The 26816-nt window shown below is 44.3% G+C and overlaps 1 protein-coding gene and 1 long non-coding RNA gene across 14 annotated transcripts in view; one reads left to right on the top strand and one right to left on the bottom strand.

Annotated features, from left to right (window-relative positions):
* The window catches only part of Gm52122, a 49183-nt gene that overhangs the window by 12172 nt on the left and 10195 nt on the right, over positions 1–26816 (top strand). The gene's annotated exons all lie outside the window — the stretch shown is intronic.
* The window catches only part of Mbnl2 (muscleblind like splicing factor 2), a 156047-nt gene that overhangs the window by 123626 nt on the left and 5605 nt on the right, over positions 1–26816 (bottom strand). For 2 of the 13 annotated variants that reach the window (XR_003950814.1, XM_030247589.1), the window contains exon 2: positions 21494–21586. The exons of 8 other annotated variants lie outside the window; for them this stretch is intronic. The gene's annotated coding sequence lies outside the window, so the exon portion shown is untranslated. Of the gene's footprint in view, positions 1–1531; positions 1628–21493; positions 21587–26816 lie in introns of those variants that run through there. 3 more of the 13 variants (XR_001781083.1, XM_030247588.1, NM_001360376.1) reach the window with 3 other exon arrangements.

Raw genomic sequence — 26816 nt, 5'->3', positions numbered from 1 at the left:
CCTACCTTCCAAACAAGGAGTCCTTGGGACGTGTGTGTCTGTGTGGATGGTGAGCACTGACTCAGCTGCCCTCTTCCTCCACCCCAAGCATAGCTCATTAGGTACCAGACTCATTAGGTTCCAGAGAGAAAAGGCGGCCAGCATTTCTTCCTCCAAAGTGCAGAAAGTCAAGGGCCTTCCTTGCTGACAGATCACCCCCTTTGGGAGTAGTATGTCTGCTTTTCAGAAAATGGACAGAATTCAAAAGAATGGACTCTTAACTTCTGTACATTATATGCCAATGGAGAGCTCTGGAGCAAGTCGCAACTGCCTTCTTAGCCTCAGTTTCCCCACACACAGTGACTAGCTAAGACAAAGCAGTGGTTGCCAGGCCCAGACCAGGCAGTTAGAGAACCAAATAGAAACACTGTAGCCCTAAGGAGCATCACTGTAGTTTGAGTTGTTGGTAGCCCAAGAGAAAGTGAAACACTTAAGTGGCAAGTAACATAAAATGTATCTTCCATAACACCACAAAGTAAGATCTAAGAGCCTTTGAAAATGAACGAGGAGGCTTGTTAACCCTTCCAGGCCCTAAGAGCGCAGAGCTTCTCCCTGCTGCTATGTAGTCGCTGCTAGAGGAGACACTTGAGAAATACTGATCAGCAAGCTACCCCAGGCTCCTTCTACCTCCAACATGCTGGCAACTGTGTTTCTTGCCTCTTAGCAGGGGGCAGATCTCCAGGGAGATGCCTGTGACCCGTGGGGATCTATCTGCTTTGCTAACCCTGGAGCAGAAGCCAGGGTTCATTATAGCTAATAACCCATCTGACTCTCTAGCCCTCCTCAGAGGAGGGAATGACGCTGCTTCTGAGCCCAGAACCTGCAAAGCGCAAGAGAACACTCTGACATCACTGCCACCACCTCAGCTGGGAAACCCATACACTAATTTATTTACTGAAAAATAAGGAAATCGGCTGTGTAAGCCACGGCAGAGCAGTGTGCTGTGGCTTTCAGTTGTAATTGCTCGTCTTAGAAAGAGGCATGATTGCTTCCAAAACACCCATATTTATCTCTTTTAAACTTACACTGTCTGAACACAATACAGTAAATTAAAAGGAGGTTGAGAATGGCAGAGGACCATGTAATCCTGCAATCGTAAGAGTCAAAAATAAAGCTGAGGGCACAAGGATAGAAAAATGTCAAAAGGGAAGTTCAAACTAGTTGTTAAGATTTTTAAAAAAAAGTGTTCTGGAAACACATTTCAAAGCTATAGTAACTAGAACTGAGTTTGTTTCACTGAAACTTTTACAAACAAAATCTTTTTGGTCTGACTTCAGAATGTTGTTAACCGGTTTCCTTCCTTCTAATCATTGTAACTAAATCCTTCCGTCAGTATCTAAAATTCAGTGAATTGAGGTTTATTTTCACAAAGAAAAATCATAATTATTATCAAATTTGAAAATGATTTGTTCTAGTTTGTGTCTCTATAGCTGTGATAAACACCACGACCATAAGCAATTCAGAGAAGGAAGGGCTGATTAAACAAACTTACACGTTACCGGCCAGCACCATGTAGAGGGAACCCAGGGCGGGAGCTCAGGGCAGGAGCCTGGCGGCAGGAACTGAAGCAGAAGCCACGGAGGAATGCGGCTTCCTGGCTTGCTTTCTTATAGAGCTCAGGCCCACCCACCTAAGGATGGTGCCGCCCACACTGGGCTGGGTCAAAAAAAAAAAAAAAAAAAAGAAGAAGAAGAAGGCTCACAACAGACGTGTCCACAGGCCGATTTGCTGAAAACAGTTCTGTAACTGAGACTCCTGCTTCCCAGATAAGTGGATGTCTATGTTAAGCTGACGAAAGCTAAGCAGCACATGGGTCAGCTTTATAAAAATTGTACCTAAATATCTAAATGCTTCTTAGCAACCTTAAATAATTAAAATTGGTCTAGAAAAAAAAGAAATTAACTGACAATTCCCAAGAAAAATCTAACACATTTTCTAAAAATGTAAGTTTCCAGAAAATATCTTCTGGTCATTTCTATGAACCAGTATATATGTTAATGCCAACTCTAAAGAGAATGCTATATATCACTATTCTATAAGGTTTAAAAAAAGATTTTAGTAGGAAAATTATTAAACTTGAAACTTGCTTAAATACTCTCTATGAATAATGCCAAGCTTTCTTCAAATAAGACACTTTGAGGCCCCAGGAAGCCAGGCCTCCAAAAGGTGAATGGCAGCCATGAAACAGAATACTGTACGTTTTCTGTCACGGGTGTCTCTAGTGTATTAGTATAAATTGGAACAAACAGAGTCTTAGGAGAATGTATGGTTTTGCTTGGCAACATTTTTCAACTATGAGCAATCTGAGACAAAAATTTTGCAAACTCAACTGCACATGCCTAACAGGGGTAGACTAAGGAGGTATAGGATGTAAGATGGATGGTCAGATGGATGGGTGGACAGACAGACGGATGGGTGATGAATGGAGAAATGAATCACAGCAAGAAAGAATTATTCATCTTTAGTTTAAGTGTATATCAAAATCAAATATTCTTTAAAACACAGAGTTTACATGTAACCGATCTTACGTATACTACTAGAAACTTCATTTATAACATAAAAAAAATCTAATGAAAATGGAGTGTTTAAGTAGATTTTAGCAAGATGAAAAAAATATGATGATGGTCTCTATGATTCATTAAAATCTCATGGGGACACTTGTAGCCAGTCCACGATGTAAAACACAAGCTGCTCACAACTATACAAAGCCAAGCTCTGAGGCATTAATATGTAATGGGACTATATGACACAGCTCTTGGACAAAAAGGGACAAGTTTTCACCTGAACATGATCTGACTATAGACCCAGAAAACCCAAGAGATTTTAATTTAATCCTCACGTGGAAAAAGTGGGCTCGGTCGGACGGCTGGAAATGAGATTACTGAACGAAGTTCAAAGGCAGCGAGTGGTTTCTACCAGTGATCAGGTAGACTGTATAATAAAATATTTAATTTATGTAACTTCATACACATAAAAGAGCTGGGAATAATTCTAGCTGAGAAACATACTGGACGGGCATAAGCATGAGTGAGTGTCACTTCAGCTGTGAAGTGACATTTGAGTAAATTCCACACAGGTGTCCGTTAGCTCACGCTCTCCCGTCTGTTGTTTTTCCATTTCCTCTTATAGCCGAGGGACTCAAATCCAACGCTAATAAAGGGTTTGTTGATTTCTACTGTCTCTGTGCTAGTGACTGAACCCAGGGGCTCACATATCCCAGGCAAATTCTTTTCCCCTGATCTCTTTCTCCAACTTTATCATTTTTATTTAAAATGGAGAAATGGCTTGGCAGTTAGGGACATCTGCTTCTCTAGCCGGGGACGTGATTTGGGTTCCCAGCACCTAATCTGGGAGCCTCACAACTCCAGTTCCAGGGTATCTAAGGCCCCCTCTTGGCCTTTGCCAAGCACATGGGGGTGGCACGTACTTACGCAGACATACCAGCACATACATAAGTAAAAAAGTAATTAAAATTTTAGTTATTAATCCAAATTGTAGACTCAACACAATTTTATTAAAATCTCAGAGGTTGTTTTTGTGTTAGGGGAGGTTATGTCAGTGTGCTCATTTGGTATTTCTCTGAAAGAAGAAACAGAATTGAACAGGGCTTTTATTTAAGTAATCCCGGCACGTGGGAGAGGTCTTAGGACATGAGGATGTGATTTAAGACAATAAGAGCCACACTTGATTACTGCTGAAGGAACAGGCACATAAATCAATGGAATCCATTAGAAATTTCTTAAATTCTTAAAATGTATTATGTGTGAACACGGGTGTGCATGTGCCCATCTGTATCATAGCACAGCTCCGTGGAGCGCATTCCCGTTTTTACTGTGGGATTGAACTCAGGCCATTAGGCTTGCATGCAAACCCTTTAGCCACTGAGCCCTCTCACCCCAACCCTGAACTCAAAGTTTCCTGAGCAAGATCTTTGTGTGTGTGTGTATGTGTATGTGTGTGTGTGTGTGTGTGTGTGTGTGTGTGTGTGTGTGTGTGAGAGAGAGAGAGAGAGAGAGAGAGGAGAGAGAGAGAGAGGGAGAGAGAGAGAGAGAGAGAGAGAGGACTTAGAATGCAAGATAACAGAGCTCTGTGTGAAGAAACAATATTCGATTCAACAAGTATCTCTTTGAAAATTGGAAAATACAAACAGTGAGTTAATATAATCTGCCCCAATAAGTCACTGCCTGATTTGACTACAAATATCAAGGGGTGGGGGTGGGGGTGGGACTCTCTTGTTGAAAATGGGCACACGTGTCCTACTGAGAATCAAAATTATTGCAGGGAATAAAAATAACATAAAAGTCAATGTTTAACGTTGAAACTCCAGGCTTCTGATTACAGCTGAAGTTTGCTTAAATGCTAGGTAGAGCTAACTTGTCCCACAGAGTCTCCAGTTCAAAGAAAACTTTAAGTTTTATTAGGAACTGGGAACAGCACAAGCCTTGAAGCCTCCTGCTTCTACTGGTCACAACGGAGGCAAATCCCTCAGCTTCGTTCAGCAGCAAAGGCAAATCAAGAGCTGACAGCCTGAGGTTATCACCTCTAAGTGGAAGAGGCAACAGGAAAGAGTCCTGGCTAGGCATGCTGGTGAAGTGAAGGAAGTTACCCATGACAATATGAACTCAGCAAGGACGACATATCTGCCAGCTGGAGACACCCACGGGGCCACTGTGCTGTCTGAGGCTGCTGCATCATTGAACTGAATCAAATCACATCAGGGGATCTACTTAATGCTTATGGGGAGATGTAAGAGGTGGTGCCCTGGCTTGAATCCAGGGGAGGCAGGCCTGGGCAGGTCTCTTCATTCAGCAGGAGTGAATAAACAGAAACAAACTGCTAGGAAGCTCGGGAAGGGCTGAGCTGGACATGCGGAGCAAAAGGAGAGGCTTGTGTGGATTGCACAGGGTTTGTTGTTACACAAGCAAAACTTAAGAATCAGTCATGTTGCTACATAGTTTTACTTTTCAATGAAGATCAAGAAAGCAGAACTCAGGAAAGATAAAAGGAAGAGAAGAGGTGTTGCAAAGGAAACAAGGGCAGAGCAAGCATGGTGGTCTCTTGACCATGATCCCTTGACCATAACGGAGGGGAGGCCACTGATATTTTGACTGGAGAATTAAAGTGAACTTGATAAAATGCACTATCAATGTTTAAAGTAGAATCCATGAGATGGAGATACATAAATTTATGGACTACAGAGCAGGAAAAAAAAGAGGAAGAGATTAAAGTAATCCAAGAGCTGCCAACTTATATGGAAGTCCGAAGACAAAGACCCCATCAAGAACTATTAAATGTTCATGAATGGAAAAATAATGGAATAAAAGAACAAATTAAATCCAAGCAGTGATTCAAGGAAGATGGGAGGATGTGGATACCAAGAGGTACGAGAAGTGTGTCCGTCTTGGCGACTCCCATGCACAGTTTGGGGGGCTGCACTCTCCAGCAATCACGAGGAAGGACAATGGAAGATCTATAAATTATTGAACTCTTCTGTCCCAAAATTAACCGCAAACAAACAGTTTCCAGTTTCTCTCTGATGACACAAAATGGTAGAACCAATAACACAATGTCTAAGCTTTAAGGGAGAAATGTAATCGCCATTCCTAGTCAATCTCATGATAGTTCTAATATGTATTAGCCAAAGGATTCCATGATATGTAAAGGATTAAAAATAGAGCATTTCCTCAAACTTCACTTTGAAAGAAAAAGTCAGAAATTAGAAATTAGAAAACTAGAATTTATGTGTTTGGATTATAGCCACAGCATAATGTATAAAAACAAACAATCTGAACCAACTGACTTAATATTAAGTCACAAGAACTGTTGAAACAAATATGGTCTCAGTATACTGGAATTATAAGAACAGTATTATTAAAAATTTAAAAGTGGCCGGGCGTGGTGGCGCACACCTTTAATCCCAGCACTCGGGAGGCAGAGGCAGGTGGATTTCTGAGTTTGAGGCCAGTCTAGTTTACAAAGTGAGTTCCAGGACAGCCAGGGCTATAGAGAAACCCTGTCTCGAAAAACCAAAAAAAAAAAAAAATTTAAAAGTGGATTTTCTAACCTTGTAGAATGGCAGGTCCAAATACTTACTATACGATTTTAAATACCTTTTTCTTGAGGTAAAAAAGGTTTTACTCTCAGAAAATAAACTGAAATATAAAGAATTTAAGCTAAAAAAAATCCTAAAAATTCCCCTCAGGCCTCTAAGTTTACAAACATGTTATTTTCTCATTTTTAAAGAACAGTAGGTCAAATGTTACTAGCTAGGATCAGAGGATGGTCATTTTTCCAATCTGGATGCACCCTCCAGAACTTCAGAACATTCTCAAATGAAAGAAGGTGGAAAAATAGCAAAAATATGATCTCAGTAAGCCTGGCTACAGTTCTATTGTCGAGAGCCAAGCTCGCTTAGACGTCACAATAGGCATATTAAATATCACAGTCTGTTGTCCAAACTGAGTATCAGAAATTATGTGTTATTGAAGGAACAAGTCACGAGGTAAAATACAGTTTAGTATTTAAACAAGGTGATGATAATTTGGATAATTCGGATTCACAGTCAATGAGTTGGGGTGTGGGGGGGGTGGCCAGTGTTTAAGAGATCAAATAAAAGAAGCCAATGGCTTGCAAATTGTAGCTTTCTAATAATAGTGAAATTTGCATAGCACTTTTCATAGGCTTGGCATAAAATGTTAAATTATAACTGCTTATTATTGTTTCTAATAATAAAACATAACTAATATAAAATTAACCACAAGTGGCAGTTGGAACATTTCATGAAGGTTCTGCCCTAAAGCCTGTTACTTGCTCTCATAAGCTTCTAGAAGGGAAAGCGGGACTCTAAGAAGGGTCTTATTTTGATTCTTTCATTCTCACAGCAATGACTAATATACAACTTCTGATCTTTCACGGTTTACACAGAGATACTGTGCTATGGTGTGGTCTCTTTAGGGACCAGTAGCCCATGGTTTGGAGATGGGTGGCAAATCCTAAATCTGGGCTATCAAGGACCTGTAACCACTGTTTGTTGCTTCAGCCAATTCAGCTATTCAGCCAAGTACAGGAGCCTCAACCGCAACTACAAAATATTATGAAGAATAAACTGTTAGGGGAAAAAATAAATAATTACATGCTAAATTGGGGAGTCATAAATACCAGAAGGAGCTACTGCCAAGAGATATTATTTCCTGTGGCGCATAAAAACAACAGACAAGAACAAGGCTGTCCCATGGCAAAGGCAGGAGGTTACAGCTCGTGGTAAAAAGAGTTGCCAAAAATTCTGTTGTTTTAGTTTTTGATTTAATATTTTCTAGATTGAAGTAAACTTATTTGGGAGGATAAAAATTACAGGAAGATCAACCAACTAGCTTATAGATTCAAATATTAGCTATTTATAAAAGGATTTAAAATAAAAAAGTAATGCCAATGAACCAATATGTTTAAAATGTGGAGTAACATCTCTCCCTTCCTCCCTCCCTCCCTCCTGTCATCTGTCTGTCTGTCTTCTTTCTTAAAGCTGTTTAATAAATGAATTAACCAAAGCATCTACCCTCCTAAGTTGCTTTAATAGCAACACTACTACCGTCCTAACTATGACCTTTTAGGCCTACAGCGTCCTCCACCCCTGGCTTGACAGCACAGCAGGGTCAAATGACCATGCAGAATCTTCAAACTGGAAGTAGCATACCCTTGAAAGGGAACAGACATTTTTCAGGGGACAGACAACTTTCAGAGGACAGACATCTTTCAGGACTCTAGTACTGTGAAGACAACATGAATCTAGATGCTTATCCCTCTATGAAGTCTTAAACAGAAAGGAACAAGCACGGTCGTTTCAGAGAAGCACACTGGGTATCCTGGGGCTCTCTTCACACAGTTACATAGATTTTTTTTTCATATAATTATTACCATGGATATTATCTGCTAATGTTTACAGAGAGTTTTACCCAGCGAATAAGGAAGCCTCTAGCATGCCTATCTGCTTAAATTCCACAGACAGGCAATAGGCATTCAACAGATGGACTGTGACACAGTCGCAAAGAATTCCAACTGCTAGCTTAATTCTTGAGGTTCCACAACACTCTCTCCCCAAGATTACCAGCACTGGTGGGTCCCACTGTGACCCTATAAGTGATTCAGATTTATGATCCACCCACCCCCGTGCTATTTTTGGAACAGCACTAAGTGTATTAGGACAATCTCCTGGCTCTGTGCTAAAAACAGACTGTTAGCAGCTCATAAAGCCAAGGTCTGTGTCCTTCAGCAGGAAGGAAAATGACATTTGGGCCTGTCTTCAAGTGTCTGCACAGTGGGTCTTTCTCTGCACAGGGTCAAAAATTCAGCAAGAGAAATTAATAAAAAGGAGGGAGGGAGGGAGGGAGGGAGGAAAGAGAGAGAGAAAGAGAGAGAGAGAGAGACAGAGAGAGAGAGAGAGAACGTGTGCAGTAGCTAACATCTCACACTGTTGAGCTCCCTGGAGTACTTTTTACTCGGTGCAGAAAATACCCACTGCCAGAGTCCTGTTAATAGTTGAGACAGATGACATCTACTTAAACCTAAGACTTCCATTAGATTGGTTCTAATATCAGTTCACAATGGGTGAATAGTCAGGCTTCAGAAACCTTGTTTTTCAGGTCCATCTACTAGGACAATAATATCCATCTCTTGGGTCCCTGACAGCATTATACTTTTTTAAAAAAATGTTTTTGAAAGTAAGCGTTGATGTCCTAGACCATAGCAGACACTTTAAGGGTAGTCCCATATGTTTTGGTCTTACATGTTATCTATTGTTTAGCTTCAAGATGAAAGAAGGTGATGGTACTCTGTGGTCTTGGTCTGATCTCCAAATTTATTTCAGTGGAGGGAAATAAGTGCTTCCTCACTTTACCTCAAAAACTAAGATAATAATTACACTTGAATCTAATGTGACACACTAAAACACAATGTCACAGGACCCATCTTAGAGTCACAGTCCTGTCCTACCTTAAAACAAACAAACAAACAAACAAACAAGAAAACAAAGAACAAGACACAGTCAAAAGAGAATTATAAAATATTTTTGTTCCTAAGAGGAAGTAAAAATAGAAATGTATTCTATGTAGCTAAACTCAGCTCAAATGTTCTTCTCCAAGGAAGACGTAAATTAAGATACTTAAATAGCTACCACTCCTGTAGAAAAAAATATCGCTATCTGTTGGGTCTTGAAAGCATCCAGAGACAGTGTTAACAATAACAGATAAGTCATTACCACTCCACAGGTAATGAAGATGATTCCTGAAAACGGCTTAGATGACCCATTGCCAAGGTTAGTAAACGAACGAATGCCACCTGGTCCTCCCGGCAGGCATCACTAAGTGATCCCAGCTTCTTTACCCCTTCAAACTTAGGCTTGGCATCAAAGAACATCTCACAACAAATTTCCAGGCAGACAGCCATCAGAAAGTGATCAGAATTCCCATGTGAGTTGAAACTGCCCCCAGACTCGGTCAAAGTTTACCTCTGAACACTTATGAAATTAAAACATATAAGGAGCTTGCCTGGTGAATAAATGAAGTCAAGGAGGCATAATTCTCATGTGAATATTTACCCTACTCACATGACTAAACTTCCCAGCCATCTCATTAGCATTCATTAGGTATAAATATCTTAACACCACTTATAAATCATTCTTATCTCTTCATTAGTAAGAGCTTCTTAAGGGTCATCCTTAGATATGATACCCTTGGCCAGCTCAAAGTGCTGTATGTCACCATAATTAATAAAACTGTATATCTTTATGAATGGTGTATAACTCAGGTTCTCCAGTAATTGGATTGAAATAAAGTCTTATCATGTGTTACTTTATATACATAACCCTCCTCCAGCCTATACGGCACCGGTCACCCGAAACGCCCCTATTTTTATGAGCAGTGTGAAGATGTACCCAGAACTGATTTCTTCAAAACAAGCACCATGAAACAAATGTCTGATTCTTTGGCCAGCGTGCACTAGCCTCAAAAACAAACAGGCCATTATATGAGGGGCAGAAAATTGAGATTACAAAGCCACTGAAAACAAGGCACATTATCAGCTGGTCTCCACTGCAGAACAAAAGTCACAAAAGCACCCCAAATACATGAAAAAGCCAAGTTTCTAAGTTTCCTGCAGCCTTCAACGGCTTAGGGTAGTCACCCCAAATAGAATACACCTTTCTGTCAGATGCAGTTTCCCTCAGGTCCTCTCATTTTGATCCACTACCAAGCTCTGATCTATTTCTGTCCCCTGCCCTTCATTTCATTGTTTTCAGACTTACCGTAGCCTGCATTTACTCAGAACAGCTACAAAAGTCACGGTGTTTAAAATGCAAGAAAACATGAACTGCAAATACTTTATGAGCCGGCTTTTAAACTTTTTGACGTCCGGCACTATGTGAATAAACTAAATATAAAAAAAAAATCACGTTGGAATTTTCCAGGCAGTCGTATGACCTCACCCTGTAAATTAGACTAAACGAGGAGGAGTTTTGAAACCACCATTATTCAATGCCATGTGAGATGTTTTTGTTGTTTTCCCCCCTTCTCAGACATTTCTAGCTTGAGGGGAGAGTAAAATCCTGTTCGCAGCATGGCCACGAGGAAGGAAGGAAGGATGGGGCTGCTCTGCAAGTTTTTGCCCTGCTATGGAAGACTCAGTGCGTGCGGAACAAGCAAGGATCCAGGCCCAAGTTCCCTGCGTTCTTTCCCCCCAGTCTTGCTGAACAGTAATGAGAGCAGAGATATGTCCCAGAGGTAAACATGGCCACTCCCAGCCCTGTCCACAGCGCATAAAGCAGTCTTGTTTCTCCTTACCTTATTTGCTGGCAAATTTAACTCTTAATTCGTGTGGCTCTCCCTTGAAAGAGGGAAGCAAGCAAGCGGGGAGAAAGCAAAGCTTATGGCTTAATGCTCAATTGCCCGTTAGTTTTAGTTTATTGATGAGACTTGATACGTCCCAGAAGCAAGCAATTAGAAGGAATTTGTTAATTAGAAGGACTCTCATATCATGATATCCTTCTCCCCGTTTCTTTGCTTGCTGCTCTTCAGCAGAGCCGTCAAACCTCCCTTCTCAAAAAGAGCAACCTGCCCTATGATCTGCTGCCCAGAAGAACAACCACAGCCACCTACCCTGGTCCCTGTCCCCTCTAACCTCGCCCTCATCTCCTTGAGGTTGACTGTTCTGCTACGTGTTTACAGCTGGAAGATTCGCCGATGGACCTTGAGACCAGGCAAGGGCATCTCTGTGGCCCAGCACCCTGAACTGCGTCTGGCACAGGCTGTCTGCCCACCTCACGATTGTTAGCTGAGAACCATCAAATGGAATTTTATAAGAAAATAAGGACCAAGACTGTTCTATCCTCCAGGGCAAACGGAAATTCACCGGATTTCAACTGCACTGGAATTTGGCGCATTCAAGCAATAGTGACTGAATCAGTTTTTCACCCCTACACGCAGTGTCCGTGGATTTCATGGGCCACAGCTGCAGACAGTCCCCTGGGGAACTCAGGGGAGGGGACCTGACTGGGTCAGTAACACAGAGCTTCTGCCAAACCTGGGGGTGGGGGTGGAGTCAACAGGCAAAATGGCGGGTTCTCCACGGAAGGCACTCGACCTCCCTCTCCTCCTCTGCTTTCATTTTCCCTCTCTCAGAAGCTTTCAGAGGATGATGTCAGTGGAAAATGACTCCACCATGCAAGCCAGTTATAGTAGCATCCCCACAGATCCGAGCTTAACTGTACTCAAACTGTCAATCAGGCAACATAAAGCAGGAAAAAAAAATAAGTCCTTCTCAATCTAAGCTCTTTTAAAGCTCTGTGGTGTCTTCAAGCCCTACCCTTAGGGCTCCAGAGACCGAGGTAATTCACGTATTACGTTCACTGGAACATACAATCCTACACCTCTGTTACACCCTGGTATCCTCCAGGACTGAAAACGGCCAGTCTCTGTGGTTGCGGACCAGCGCCAGGCCTCACACTGTGCCCTACAAAATCACATGCTCTTGGTGAACACAGCGTTTCTACAGAGGTCAGGAGTGCTAGTGCCCTTACTGCCCAGCCAAGATCCTGAAAGTGAAGCCTCCCTGAGCCAATCACAGGGCCTCATCTCTGGTGTTTCGATCCTCAATAGAGAGCTCTGGCTCCTGAACAGAGGGCATGGAAATGGCTGAGGGACGCTAAGCAATGAGCAAAGTCTATAAAGAGAGCAGACTACTGCATCCACGTACCCACTCCTCACTACATGCACAGCCTAGGGAACGGCAAAGGAAAACCCTTAGTAACTGTGCCTGGTATTCCCAAGAGCCAGTCTGTAATTGATGGTTCTGGGAAGTCTGGGAATGTAGGTGGATTGGCTCAAAATCCCACCCATTTCCTTGCAGCTAAGCCCAGGTTTGGGGAGACACCATCTCTGGTCTGTGAGTACAGGTCCAGCCTTTCCTTGGCAGCTTTGGAAGGCATCAGAAGAGTGCAGAACCAGGCAGGCAATCTCCTTTTGGAGGAACTCCATGTGTGTACACAGTAGGAGCTCATTTCCTCCTATTGGCTTTTGTTCGAGCAGTTTCCTTTGATAGAGGATGTATTCAACTCTCTGGCACGGCTGTCTATTCCAGGTATACTACTTAACTCAAGCAAGGCCTACTCCAGCTGCAGTCAGACCCAACTTGCCTACCTTAGCTTGGCCTTCCTGTCTTCTATTTTACATGAATACTTCTCTATTCACCTATCCGGGATTAACACAGAGTCAGTCAGGCTTCTCCGTCTTTGGCACACACACACACACACACACACACACACACACACATGTGCGTGTATGTATGTGTGCACGTGTGCATGTGTATGTATGCTCTTATGCATTTGTGGGTTGATCCGTAGGTGTTATTTCTGACTTCTTGATTGGCTGTCGATCATTTTCTTATGCTTCCTTTCCATGCTAACAGGACATGAAACAAACAGATTTTAATCCATATTCTCTAAAGGGAGGGACTGGGCTTTGTGAAGATGATTCAGAATGTATTTGAAAACTGTTAGTTATATTTTGATTGGGACATATTTTGAAAACCTTTCTCAAGTAAAAGCTGGAAAGATTTTAGGTACCAGGGTATTATACACTTCTGTTTTCACTCCCTCTGTTTTTGAGTTTCTTTTCCACTATTCTGCTCCTGTTTCGCCCTGTGCGTTGATCGAATGGATTCTAACCACACTTCGTTCTTTGTGCATGGTCCAAATTGTATGACCCAGAGCTCCGGCCAACACCTAACTTTCAAAAGTCTCTCTGCTATTGATGGGGGGTGGAAGTGACTTCTTCTAACACAGGCAACTAGGTCACCACATTCAGGAAGGAAGTGGGGTCTGGTTCCAGGAAGCACCTGGAAACAAGCACCCTTGCTTATTCTCTCTCTGGACAACAAAGCCATTGACCTTCCTCCAGGGCTCGAGTGCCAGAATGACTGACTGACAGATGCCACCAGAGACTTTCTTAGCTCCAGAGAAAGTCCTGCACTCATTCATTCATCTCCAAAGTTTAAATTCAGGAGTTGGGTCCTAACATGGTCTACTTACCATCTGCTTAAACAACCTAAAAACAGGCTGAGTGGAGACAGAATTAGTTTTATCTGTGCCAAAACAGCTCAAGGAATGGCCGACTATGGAGACTGTTCAAGTGCTCCATTTTCACACATGCACATTGTGAAACCCTTCAGATATAGACCCTCCTGTTTCCAAAAGCAACCACATTTCAACTATGTTAGAAATACAATGACTCCTTTAGTCCGAGATAGCATGTTTCAGGGGCTCACCATTTCCACCAAATGTAAACATACCCCAAAGCCTAGCATAAAATTCTTTTTGCATCATGTAAGGCCTTCTGCGTTCTGCTGAGAGAACAACGGGGTCTTTGTGAGGGAAAACAAGAGTTGAACTTGCAAAAATGCTTGAGTTGAAATCACTGATCATCCTAGACTGCTTGGAGGGCTGTTAGGAGTATACCCACCCCCAAAAATATATCTTAACTATTATGTACATGATCTTTAAAATTGGGTTTTAAATGCCTTTTATGTAGGTGATCACATTTAATCCTACTCATCAGAGAAGTAGATAACCCATCCTATTTGAAAGATGGGGAAACTGAAGTTCAAATAGATTAGCAAAGTTGCCTAAAGTTGTGCTTCCATCCTGCAACAAGGCCAGTGTTTGAATGTGGAGCTTGAACAGCCTCTAGGAACGAGAGCTAGGAGGTCAGTGAAGAATGTGTCTAAACCTCTGGATTCTTCCAATAAATGTAGACTCCTGGGCTCCACCCCAGATATCTCAATTTAGTGTTTTGGGGCACAGGCCAAAAAAATCTCCTTTTGTTTTTTTTTTTTGTTTGTTTGTTTGGTTGGTTGGTTGGTTGGTTGGTTTGGTTTAAGTTTTTCTTTGTTTGTTTGTTTTTTAATTCAAGCTTCCAAAGAGTTTGAGCTGCCAACAAAACCAAGTCTTGAGAGCACTGTGATCAATCAGCTTTTGCAATGGGGATGGCAAAAGCGATGTCTTTCTTCTCCTGGAGTCACTGTTGGGTAAAGCAGGTGTGTTATAGATACTTGGCCTTGTCACATCCTTCAAACCTCACTCTGGCCTTGACCATAGCGTGCTTGTCTTTGATTAGGTTTTCAAGTGGCTAGTCTCTCAAAGGGGAAGAAACTGGCCAATCTATTTTGTGAGTTGTTCCTCTGCAGAGGGACACAACCAAAAGTGTCACTTCTGTGTCGATGAAGCAACTAGAATTTGCTTCTAAAAAATGTCAGACACTCTAGACAACTCCCAGCTCAGCATTTTAGCCCTAGCCTTTCTCTGACCACTCCCCTTATCCACCAGCATTCCTCTGTAAAGTTTGAATAAATAAATAAATAATAAGATCCCTGGTTGGAGATTCTAGGGCAGAGCTGGCCTCCCTTCAGTACTATAAAGCTTCACAGGACTGCTTCACAGGACTGCACTCCCAGGGTGACAATGGATTCAGTTTACACTGCAATGGAAAGTTCTGCCTATGTTTGGGCGGATGATGAGGCACGGATTTGTGTGAGTCTGACTCATAGCTAATCCTCATCTAAAGAAATGCCTGCCTTGATAATAAAATACTTCATTCATTCCATCTTATCTTGAAAATATTTGTTGGGGTTGTACTGGTTGCCAGACAACAGCTTATACGTGCCATACGTGAGGATTACTACAGGACACACTTAGCAGCGTCCACACACACATCTCTCATGATAGCTTATAGTAAGTAAAGGAGCAATGCTCTGACCCAGGGAATGAGCAAAACTCAAGGGAAAATAGCAAAAGAAAGACAATGTTGCCCCACCATGCTGACAGCAGCCGTGTTTCTGAGTTGTGTTTCTGAGTCATGGCTAAGCCTGTAAATGATACAAAGCTCACCTTCAATTAGAAATGGGGATCAGAGCAGCCCGCTGGCCTCTCCTCAACACACTTAGTCTAATGAGAACAACGTACGTCCGACAAAACCCTGGACACTTCCTGGAGAAGCACCGAGATCTCGATTTACCACCTGCCATTAGATTTACCTGACTCTTTTCACCTTCCCCACCATGGAAGAATCAAACCTCTTCCTGTAACTGCTCTCAAACTCTTTCTTCCCTGTGGCTTCAGGCGCTCCATTCCCAGAAGCTGCTTCTGACTCAAAGGTCAGCAGTGTCCTCTGTCAGCCTAGCACACCTCCCCCACAAGACCCACCAACCACCTTAACCCTGTTGCCTCTCCCCTGCCCACTGCACCTCCTTTGATTGCCATAAACACCACACACTTTTCAACAGTTATACATTCCATACTTGCAGGAACTTGTAGTCCAGTGTTCCACTCACAATTCTTCCTAATGTGTTTCCAAAGGCCAGGCTTGCCTTTTTAACCCCCCTCACGCCAGGACTACATGCCCAGCTCCCATCTTTCTCCAACTTCAGAATCTGCCATTATTTCTCACAACCCTTTGGTTATCTAAGCCCTTAATGTAGGGTAAAGTGGAAAACATCATCTATTATACAGACTCCAAGGTACTGGGAGATGTCACAAGGCCCACACACCTGGGCCTAGGTACACTCTTTGAAATGTCATCATCTGCTGTGTATGTGTATGTCCACAAAGAGCCTAGGCTATCCCCTTAAATATGCATTCTCTGAGGCTGTGCCATCAACTTTTTTCTAGATTCCTTGTGTCCTTAATAGACTCCTGTTTTCACCTCAAATATCAGCCTTCTGCAGATAAATACCAAATTCACACCACGGTCTGCACATCACAAAGCCTACACCCACCCTTCTCACAACACCTGGAACCCCAGCCTCCGACACCGGCTCCCCATCCACGTCACCGAGCGTCTCTGGTGTGTCTGTTTGTGTCTCCAGGTCCTCTCTATACTATTTCCCTTACCCTCCAGTAAGTCCCACCCAAGCCCCTGGTCCTGGCTCTGCATCAGTACATCACTTCCTGGTTCTTCAACATTCCAGCTCCTGGAGCCTTCGGGGCTCACCCAAGTACCCCTCACCTGGGTCTAAATCAGCCTCAGGCTACGACTGATCCTATCTCACATCTGTTCACAAACACCTGGTGGCTGCTGCACTCTAATGAAGTCTGAGGCCCAAGCTGTAGCTAGCATTCAGAGACACCTGCAACTCGGCCCACGCCAAGCTCCAACTGGCAGACAGGCTGTGGTCCAAAGAGTATGTATGCCTGGGTGCTTCCGAAGTTCATGGCATGCCCTGGGACTTCCCGGAGGCCACTGGAGACGTTGTCTCCTCCAGGAAGCCTTCCCTGGCTTGTTTAGATGGCCGAAATCTTCTCACGGGGGCTTTGTAACACAGGTTACACACATAACCTTTACACAGTGACTTGACCACGGAGGCTTTCGCATGGTGGCTTTACCACTGTGGCTCATCCACTCGCCTACCTTTCCTCTCACACACTGTAAATACCACAAGCGAAAGGGAAGATTTGAGCAACACCTTTAGTTATTGTTTCTGTAGAGCTTTTCATAGTCAACAGAAACTTCAAGTAGAAAGCAGTGATATTGCAGGCCAAGGCTCAGTGACAATGCCATCAGCCCTAGCCACACATGGAGGGCCCTCTCTGTGGGCAGCCAGCACTGTCTTCTCATATCCTCATGTCATATCCTCATATCATATCCTCATATCATATCCTCATATGATTCTAGAGAGATAACTGTGATCATCCTGACTTTTAGAAATCTTCTGTGCTGGGCGTGGTGGCACACGCCTTTAATCCCAGCACTCGGGAGGCAGAGGCAGGCGGATTTCTGAGTTCGAGGCCAGCCTGGTCTACAAAGTGAGTTCCAGGACAGCCAGGGCTGCAGAGAAACCCTGTCTCGAAAAACCAAAAAATAAAATAAAATAAAAATCTTCTGTGTGTGTGCATGTGAGTGTGTATATGTGAGTAGATATGTGTGTGAGTGTATGTGTGTGAGTGTGTGTATGTGAGTAGATATGGGGGGTGTATATGAGTGTGTGTGTATATGTGTGTATGCTCATGTATATGTATGTGTTCATGTGTATGTGTTTTGTTGCATGTGATATTACACACACACACACACACACACACACACACACACACACACACACGGGGACTGGCCGTCAATCTCAGGCACTGCCTACTATTTTATTGAGACAGGGTCTCTCGTTAACCTAGAACTCACCAAGTAGGCTAGAGTGGCTGGCTGGTGTGGCCCAGGGATCCGTCTGCCTCTGCTTCCCTAGTGCTGGGATTACAAGCACACATTGTTTCGCCATGTTGTGTTTTATGTGGGTCCTGAGGATCAAATGAAGATGCACTCTTACTGACTCTGCCATCTTGCCAATCCTATATTTAATTTAACTTTTGAAATACACACTCCCTCTACCTAAATAAAGTAACAGGAACTAAGAGCCACACTGTGAAGGCTAAAAAGACAAAGAGCCACAATCTGAGGGACCTGCTCTTTCCTCTTTCTACTAATCTTAAAATCCAGACCGAAAAATATCCTAAAAACTAAACTTCCACGTATTTGAATAAAACAAAAATGGAGAAAAGGAGACATTTGTGTGTAAAATAAAAGGGGGTAGCCGTAATAATCACAGCAGCCCTAATCATGACTGAAGATTCCTTTCCTTTTCTAGTTTGAAGCATTACCTCAGGGCCCAGGGGTGCGTGTCCAGCTGAGTGGCGCGGTCTTTTGCAGTTCTGGTTTCTAGTGAGGTTGGTGGTATTTTGAGAATGTGAACCACCCACTTGCAGAAGCCCAAAGCATAAGGAGAGACATCAATGAGGCAGAAGACGCCTGAGTGGGAGCAGAGGTAGCCAGGAGCCCTCGGCACAAGCCTTCTCAGTGTTTTATAATAGCTAGCAAGTAGAAGCACAATGTTTTTATAAGGACAGAAATGACCACAAATCCTAAGTGTTTAGCCCTCCAGATCTTCACAAAACCAACACGCACCCAGACAAAGAAATCAGACATAGGCAGGGTCTCAGGGAGCGCCTCACAGTCTCCTTGGTCCTATCATTCTGTGAGGGTGACCAGAGGGTGGCCATGTTCCTCTGACAAGGCTGGCTTGCTACATTTCAAGCTCTCTCCTTGTACCAGGGCGGCTGTTCTCCCTCCAGAAGCCTGTTCTGGCAGCAATTGCCTTTTCTAAGCAGGAGGGGGGAAATGTGTGTGAGGGAGTAATTTTGTGTGTAGGAGAAAAGTGTTTCTAATTTTCAGTCCTGTGAACGTGAGGGGAAGATGGAAAAACGTGAGGGAGGGGACCGACTCAGTCAAAGCCTTCCTGGCTCCACTGCCCCGCCGAGGCTGGAAGGAGTCCAGAGCCGGGCCACTCAGGACTAGATGGTGTGGTCCTTCCACGTGTCTAGATAGGTGAATAAGGATCAGTCAACAGCAGCATGGTCCCCAGGGAACTGCTACTGCACTGAGCGGAAGAAGGTTTATCGCCTTCGGGAAGTTACCAACCTAACTCCAGGATTTTCTGAGTTCTGCCAAACTGTAACAGGAACCTCTCACCTCAATGGCTTTGGAAGTCAGGGTGGAGAGGACCAAGAGGGCCACTGGCTGTGATACACTCAGACCCTCAGACTAGCTCGTGTTGTCCTGACAACATGCACAGGCCATGTTGTTGATCTTTCTCGCCTTTTAACTCCTCAACACAGGAGTTTTGGACAAGAATATCGAAAGCAATTCTACAGCCACAGACATGAACTTGAGCGTTTGCACACACGTGGTGAGGAAAACTCGGCCAGGTATCAAGCTGCAGGGTGTTGAACGGTGACATTTTCCAAGTCTGAACGTTGGGTTCTCCCAGTCCCTCCGTGGCTTTTTCTCATCAATGATTTCATCTGGTTTGGGTTATGCAACACACCTTTTAGCCTAATATGGGGTTGGGAGTGGATTCATGCTACTTAGTGGTCTGTGAGCAGATTGGCAGTTTTCATTAAAAAGGCAAAATTCCTCTATGGTGGAATGTGGGTGGGGTCTGTTATGCGGAAGATAAAATCAGAAGTGGGGTGGGGGAGTGGGAGAGGAAGTTAGGGAGGGAAGGAGAGGAAGAGGGGGGAACACTGGAAGAGAAGGAGAGGGAAGAAGGCAAGAGATGAGGGAAAGAGAGAGAAGAAAATGGATGGAGAGGGAGGGGAAGGGAGGAGAGGGAGCAGAGGGGGAGGGGAAGATAGAGAGAGAAAGGAAAGGAGGGAGGGAAAGGGGAAGGGGGAGGGGGGAGGGGGAGGGGCAGGAGAAGAGGGAGGGGGAGGGGAGGGCAGGGAATGGTAGAGAAGGGATGGAGGAGGGGAAGGGAGGGGGAGGGAGTGGGGGAGGGGGAATGGGAGAGGGAAGGGAAGAGAGGGGAGGAAGCAGAAGGGGGAGGGAAGGGGGAGAATGGGGCCCAGTGTGTGCTAGAATAGAGGCCTAGTGATGTTTAGTTTAAACACCAATCCAAGGGTTTTCCTAACAAGAGTTTGCCTCAGAGCTAGGCCCAGGGCTTGCAGCTTGCCCTGGTTTTCTTCACATTAACACCTGGTCTAGGGCAGGGAGCTGCTGGGCACTCTCCTCTCTCCCTCACTCTGTGTAGGCTCAGGCATAACTGAGGGAGAATACCAGAAAACCCCTTCCTTGTTCCTCCCTCAGGAAGAGAGGGAAGGTGGGCACAGCCTGCGGCCGACCGGAGCTGAGATTAATCAGTTCCTTCAGTGACCTTGGCACCTACCTACTGATGGTACAGGGGTCTCTGGTGTCTGAGGAAGAGGGCCACAGGCGAGCACGGAAATTATCACCATGTGGGTGGAGGGGAGGGGGAAATGCAGAGTCCAAGGCAACCGGAAATCTGCAACTCAGAGTTCTCCCCTCGGCGCGACAGCCAGCGTGTCTTCTGTGTACGCATCTGCATTTGCTGGTCCGGCTATCATTTTTATGCCAATGTCCAGCATGCTAGCAGATGTGCCCAGGGGGAGCATACTCTTGGGGTAGAGGGTGAAGTCCTGAGGAGCATCCATCTGCTTTTCCCATTGCATTTAGACCTGAGCTGAGGTGAGGAAACTGCTCACCCCTTTCTCTATCCTGGCTGGCTCAGGATTCCCTAGGACCCTAGGTTGCCTAAGTGTAAGTACCATATCCTGAATAAGGGAGGTGCTAAACCGAGCCTATCAGAAACTTCCAACCTCCACTGTGCGCAGACTAGCCTTCCCTGGAGACGGGTGGCACTGGGAGTGATGGGAGCCGCACTTCCGTTTCAGCACCGGGGTCTGCGGGGACAATTGTCTAAGTGAACACTGTAGCTTATGTGCCTCTGGCTTGTGCAGGTCTACTCGCTGGCTGCAGACATTAGAAACTGCTTGTTAGAGCTCAGGGAGAAGGTGGATATGACCTCTACCGGATCAGAGACTTTCCCTTTTGGGGGTCTCCTCTGATTTCCATCTGTATGGCAGGCAAAGCGCTTGCCCATTTGAGTGTGTCTCCCCAAAGCCCTTTCTCCTCTTCTAGTGCATGAGAGCCCATAACAAGCTGGCAGTAGCTGAAGTAGAAGTCCTGGGAAGTAAAGAGTTAAAAAAAAAAAAAAAGACCAAAGCTGTCCTTTGGCCCTAGCAGCCCCAGAGGCATCAGGTCCCTTTGATCCTGCCTCTTAATTGCAGCCTAGAAGCACTGAGAACTTTAAAGAAAAGGAACAGAGAGACTTAAGAGATAGAGCTTGTTTTGTTTTCGGAGGGGATGGTCTTCCTGGTGGCTGCCAGGAAGCTGGTACTCCAGGGCTCAAGTGATGGGTTTCCCAAGCAGGACTACATCCTCTCTCAGGCAAGCATCTGACAGAAGAGAGCTCCAGGAATACCATACCTACAGAGGCCACTTGGTAGGGATGCTAGGTGGGAGATGAAACAGGAGAAAGGAGACCATGGCTTAGCATAGCAACAGTCAGAGCATACCGCACACATCCCTGAGCAGCTACACAGGAGCAGTGAACACCCTTGGAGGAGGATAGAACTTCCAGCAGGAAACGCACTGCACAGGTCGGGAAGCTGAAAATAGACAGTGTTCCTAGTCAAGCTCAATAGCAAAGGCCTTTGATGGTAAACACTAGGAAGGCTGAGGCAGAAACACCAAACTCAAGGCTTCCATGGGCCACAGAGTGAGAGACCAGACTGGCTATTTTAGCAAGACCTTGCCTCAAAACTTAAAATAGAGAAAGAACAAAGGATATAGCTCAATGAACGCGTCCTTGGTGGCGGAGGCCCTGGGCTCCATCTCCAATAATTCCACAACGCAACAGATGCGTTTCTAGGAAAGTCTCTCAGGTAGTAATGTCAAAACATCACAAAACTCCTTAGGCTTGCTGGGCGGTGGTGGCGCACGCCTTTAATCCCAGCACTTGGGAGGCAAAGGCAGGCGGATTTCTGAGTTAGAGGCCAGCCTGGTCTACAGAGTGAGTTCCAGGACAGCCAGGACTACACAGAGAAACCCTGTCTTGAAAAACAATAACAACAACAAAAGAAAACAAAAACCTTAGACTTGAGTCGGCCTCTCTGTCTCTCCTCTCTCTGTCTCTGCCTCTCTCTCTCTCTCACACACACACACACACACACACACACACACACACACACACTCACACACATGCCTGAAAAGTAACAAAAAGACCAAGTAATTTTCAACAAACAATGAAGATGACCCCCCACCCCCACCCCAGTGGCCGTTCCTGTCCGCTGTGGCTGTGTTTAACTGCTCAGGGAATACTGTGGCAGGAGCATTCTCTAAGCAAGCCCCTTTCGCAGTCCCCGCGGAGGCACTCTTGACAGAGGAACCACACTCAATCCTACCAAGGTGTGTCTGGCCTTTGGCTCCTGATTATCTTGTGACCTTGGGAGGTCACTTTTCCTGTGCTTCACTTTCTTCATAAAACATTTTAATGGAATTGATGAACACGGCTCTCAACAGAAGGCTGGCTATAATAGTAGGCACTCGATAAACTCGATAAACATTTGTTCTGTTTCACTCTTAAGAGGTTATTGGTCAATTAAAAAGCATGTCCACCCCACCCTGCCTCATCCTTGTGCGGACTAACAGGCATCAGGCAGGAAAGACGTCCCTTAAATCAGTTTAGCTCCATTCCTGGTTCCAGGAGAGAACTAGAGAAAGAAAGCCTCCCTGGTGACAGACAAAGAGGAAACACCCAGAGGAAGAGGAAGAGGAAGATAAATGATCTGTACTCAGGCCTGGACTTCTCCCAGTCCTCTCTGATGATGTCTTTGTTTATTGACTGTAACTTAAATGTAGCTGTACTATGAAACCAGTGTCATGCCAAAGGCATGTAACACATCCCCATGTCATGCTAAAGGCATATAACACATCCTCTTGCCATTCCAGGTACACATAACACATCCTGCTTATTCCTCATGCCCTTTCAAGAGAATGAGGAGAGGAAGCTGTTATTGGCATCTTAAGGAATGAGTGAAACTGGCAGAGTCCCCCAAACCTCATTCATTGGGTGTTTAAGGTCTAAGGTAGACACATTAGACTTCTGGCCTTTAAATCCACCTGCCACCTAGCAAATAAGTAAATAAACAAGTAAATAAATAAAGCAGGGGGGTATTCAAAGCTGAGTTTTAAAACATGTGCTTCTTAGGAAAGAAAAAAAGACCTCTGAAGCTGATACACACAGAGGTCTTACTTGAGTGTAGGTACCAAACTTCTCATGCAAGTTGTGAGTCTGTGTCCATGGCAACCACAGACATCTTAGGCATAGGAGATGTCCACAGCTGGGCTGCTGCCAACCCCGCTATCACCTAGCTGGGTCCCTGTAGACTGGGAGACAACATTAACATAATCTGACCTCTAAGCAAGTCTGGTATCCCGCAGCAGCCTCCTGGGCCAGTGGTGCTGGCCTCCGAGGCTGTACAGGCTCTTTGGGTGAGCTATTGCAGACCCATCATCCACTGGCATTCACGTTTCTGCGAAGCTGCCCAGTGTTCCAGATCCTCCCTATTGAACAGGATGTGTGGTACCATCATCTTTATCCTCTGGGAGCTTGTTAGGAAAGCAAACTGTTAGCCCCACCCCAGACCTACTGATTCAGAATCTACATCCCTTATAAGGTCCCCAGGTGACTTGCAGGTACATGCAAGTTGGAGCAGTGCTGTTCTGGTTTAGTCCTTGGAGACGTCAGCAGGAGCACACCAACTACCTCCAACCACACCAAGGACTTTCTCATCTTGAGAATTGCTCCCAAGCAGTTCTTATGGCCAGGTTCAAGAGAATCTGATAGACTCAGGAAAAACAAGACACCCAGGGTCTGGTGACATCTCACTCTGGAATTACTACCCCAACCAGTCCTGCAAATAGGTATCTTAAAAGGCAGATGCAAACGTCTTGATAATTTTGCTTTCAACCGTTCTGCCTCTGGAAAAAAAATGTACTTTTAAGTCACCTGTACGTATGAAAGAGGCAGGGATGACTGTTCCCGCATACGCCCACCACTCTGTGCCTTCAAACATGACTATGAGCAAACGCTGGCCTCCAGCAGGATCACTGCCAGAGCCTGGTGCTAAGGAGGGTGAAATACGTGTAGGAGGCTGTGATCGTTAATTTTGATTGTCAACTGGATGGGATTTAGGATTACCATGGCAACAAACCTCTGGGCCTGGTTGTGAGGAGGTTTTAAGACTGGATGAACTGAGATGAGAATGGAGACCCCACCCTAAGTGTGAGCAGCAACATCCTGAGGATGGAGGGGTCCTAGGTGAATAAAAGCAAGGCACCTGACTCTGGCTTGTCTTTTCTGTCCCTCACTGTGGATGTATGCCAGCCAACCTGCTACCATGATGGACATACCCTCAAACTGTGAGCCAAAATAGCCATAATTTCCGCTAGGTACTTTCCTTCGGTATTTTGCCCAGCTACAGGAAAAGTAAACAGACTATTCTTACAGATTCCCACAGACTGGGATACGGTCCTCAATAGTTTTGCTTGCTTTCTTTTCTTTTTTTTAATCTATTTTCTTCTTTTATGTATGTTTAGTTTCCTGATTCTTTTCGACCTCCTAGCTTCTTCTGGGCCACTGACTAATTTTTTTTTTCAAAGCTCGCCATTGGTCAACTAACTGCCTGTTTTCTCTTTACGCTCACTCTCTCTGTGTGGTGTTGAGTATGCATGACATCAACTATTGTTTCAAGACAGCGGTCTCAGGCTTAGACATCAGCAATCTGGGAACTACGCTATTCACTGTCCCCTCCTCTCTTTGTCAAGTATAGATATCTATATCTATAAGATAACACCACGGGTATACCCCACTGTTGGCTATAGTTCGATGTTGAGAAATCTCATGGCTCATTGTCTCCCCTCCTCCTCTGAACCTCTTCGCACGGCTGGTCTCTTGTTCTTCCTAGGTCCCTTTCCAGTCACAGCACCATCTGATAATACTGATGCATTATCTCTTGTGAGAGAAACCATAATGTATTTCTGGCACTTTTGAGCTCCTGAAGCACCTCCTATTTTTCCACCACAATGACCTTCGGGTCCCTTTCTCCTCCATTCTCCTCTACCTCTTCCCTACATTATGCCTGGATTATTGTAAATTTTTTTCTGTCCAGTGGCATCGCTCACGGCTCTTCAGCTCTACCCTACCTGATTGATTCCAACTGCCCCTGTGTAGCCGGATTCCTCACTGTCCCCTAACACTGGCTCCATATTCTGTAGTCAACTCTTCTTGTGGTTCCTTAACCTCACTGTCCCTCTTCCCTGAGCCCCTGGGCTCTCCATGCTTTTTGATCATAGGATCCTATTATAAAATATTTCGTAAGCCAGAAATAACCATCATAATAGTTCTTCATTTACAGATGAAATTCTTGTATAGCAACACCAATATGATCTATACATCATCAAATACACATGACAATTGAGAGTTCAAAGGGATACACTAAATAATATATACGTTGTGCTCTCTACTTACTAATAAATAATTTTATCCTTGGCCTGGGGTGTAGACTTTTCTCAGTAGAAAGGCTGATTTAGACAAAATGTTTTCATGTGGCCCCAACACAGCTTTTCTTCCCCAAATTCTCAGAACTTTAAAGCCATAAGAACTAAATCATCTATATCATATAAACCTCCTCAATGCTTTTAGTATGATTAATTGAAGCTTTAGGATGCCAGAAGTTTATAGATTTTTTTTTAGGATAATTCAATCTCTTAATTAAAAACATTACTGTCCTTCCCAAATTGCTAGGGTTGAGCTTTGCTCAACTGGATGGCATACATTATACGAAAGCTTCAAGTTAGACCATGGTGTGATTCATTTAGCTCAGTAAGTATCCTATGCATAACATTCTATAGGCTTGGGAAGTAACTTCTCCACTTTGAGGTTGCTAAAACTAGTAGCATGTTAGTTAACCTAACTCAAACCCTGTTGCCACTTGATTTGTTAAACAGGAAGTTGGAATTCTGACCACCAGGGAAACAATAGACAGAAAACTTAAAATAGCATATGTATTTAAGATGCCACTGTGACTATTATACACAGAGTTTAACAGAACGGCGACTACACACCATCTGAAATGTCTAACACGATTCATGTTTCTACCTTGAAACTGAGTACTTTCTATAAGTTATTTTCATCTTTCTTATTTATTCAGCTCAAAACCTACAATGCTGGCTACCTGTAGGACTTGAGAGTCTTGGAGGCCTGAGTTTACGTAGTAGCCAGGCTGGCTTTCACTGATATATGGCTGTTACCAAGTCTACAGAGAATTCTTTTCCTCTACCAGCAAACTGAGAGTGCTGTTGATTGGGTAGGGCTCTAAGGACCTTCTAAAGTTCCAATTGCACAAGGTATGTGTAAAGCAGCTTACCTGTAATGAATACCCCTAAAAGAGTCATTTCCAGTCCCCACATCCATCTTTCTACCAGTTTAAGAGGCTCGGTGAGATGCTCTCAGGGGAGCACAAGGCCATTGTTGTTGCTGTCTTTGTTCATTTGGTTATTCTCTGGCCTGCAGGACATTATGAGGTGTTCATGAAACACCTAACAGCCATGTGGCTCGGTTGGGATATAGGGTCAACTTTGGCTTTATCCTGAAGGTTACCCAAGCAATCCAAGCTGAGAACCTACCTCTCTGAGGGCTTTACCATAAAGTCAACTAGGTCTAAATGGAATACTGTCAAAGAAAGTACTTAAGTGGTGACATGACTCTATGTCCTCACATCTGGCACCTGGGAGATTTCCAAGTTTATCTTGTGCTTTCAAAATCCAAGTCAATTA

This window comes from Mus musculus, chromosome 14 (genome assembly GCF_000001635.26).
Source record: "Mus musculus strain C57BL/6J chromosome 14, GRCm38.p6 C57BL/6J".
NCBI lineage: Eukaryota > Metazoa > Chordata > Mammalia > Rodentia > Muridae > Mus > Mus musculus.
Note: the sequence above shows the minus strand (reverse complement) of the source record. Positions and strands in the feature narration are given on the sequence as shown.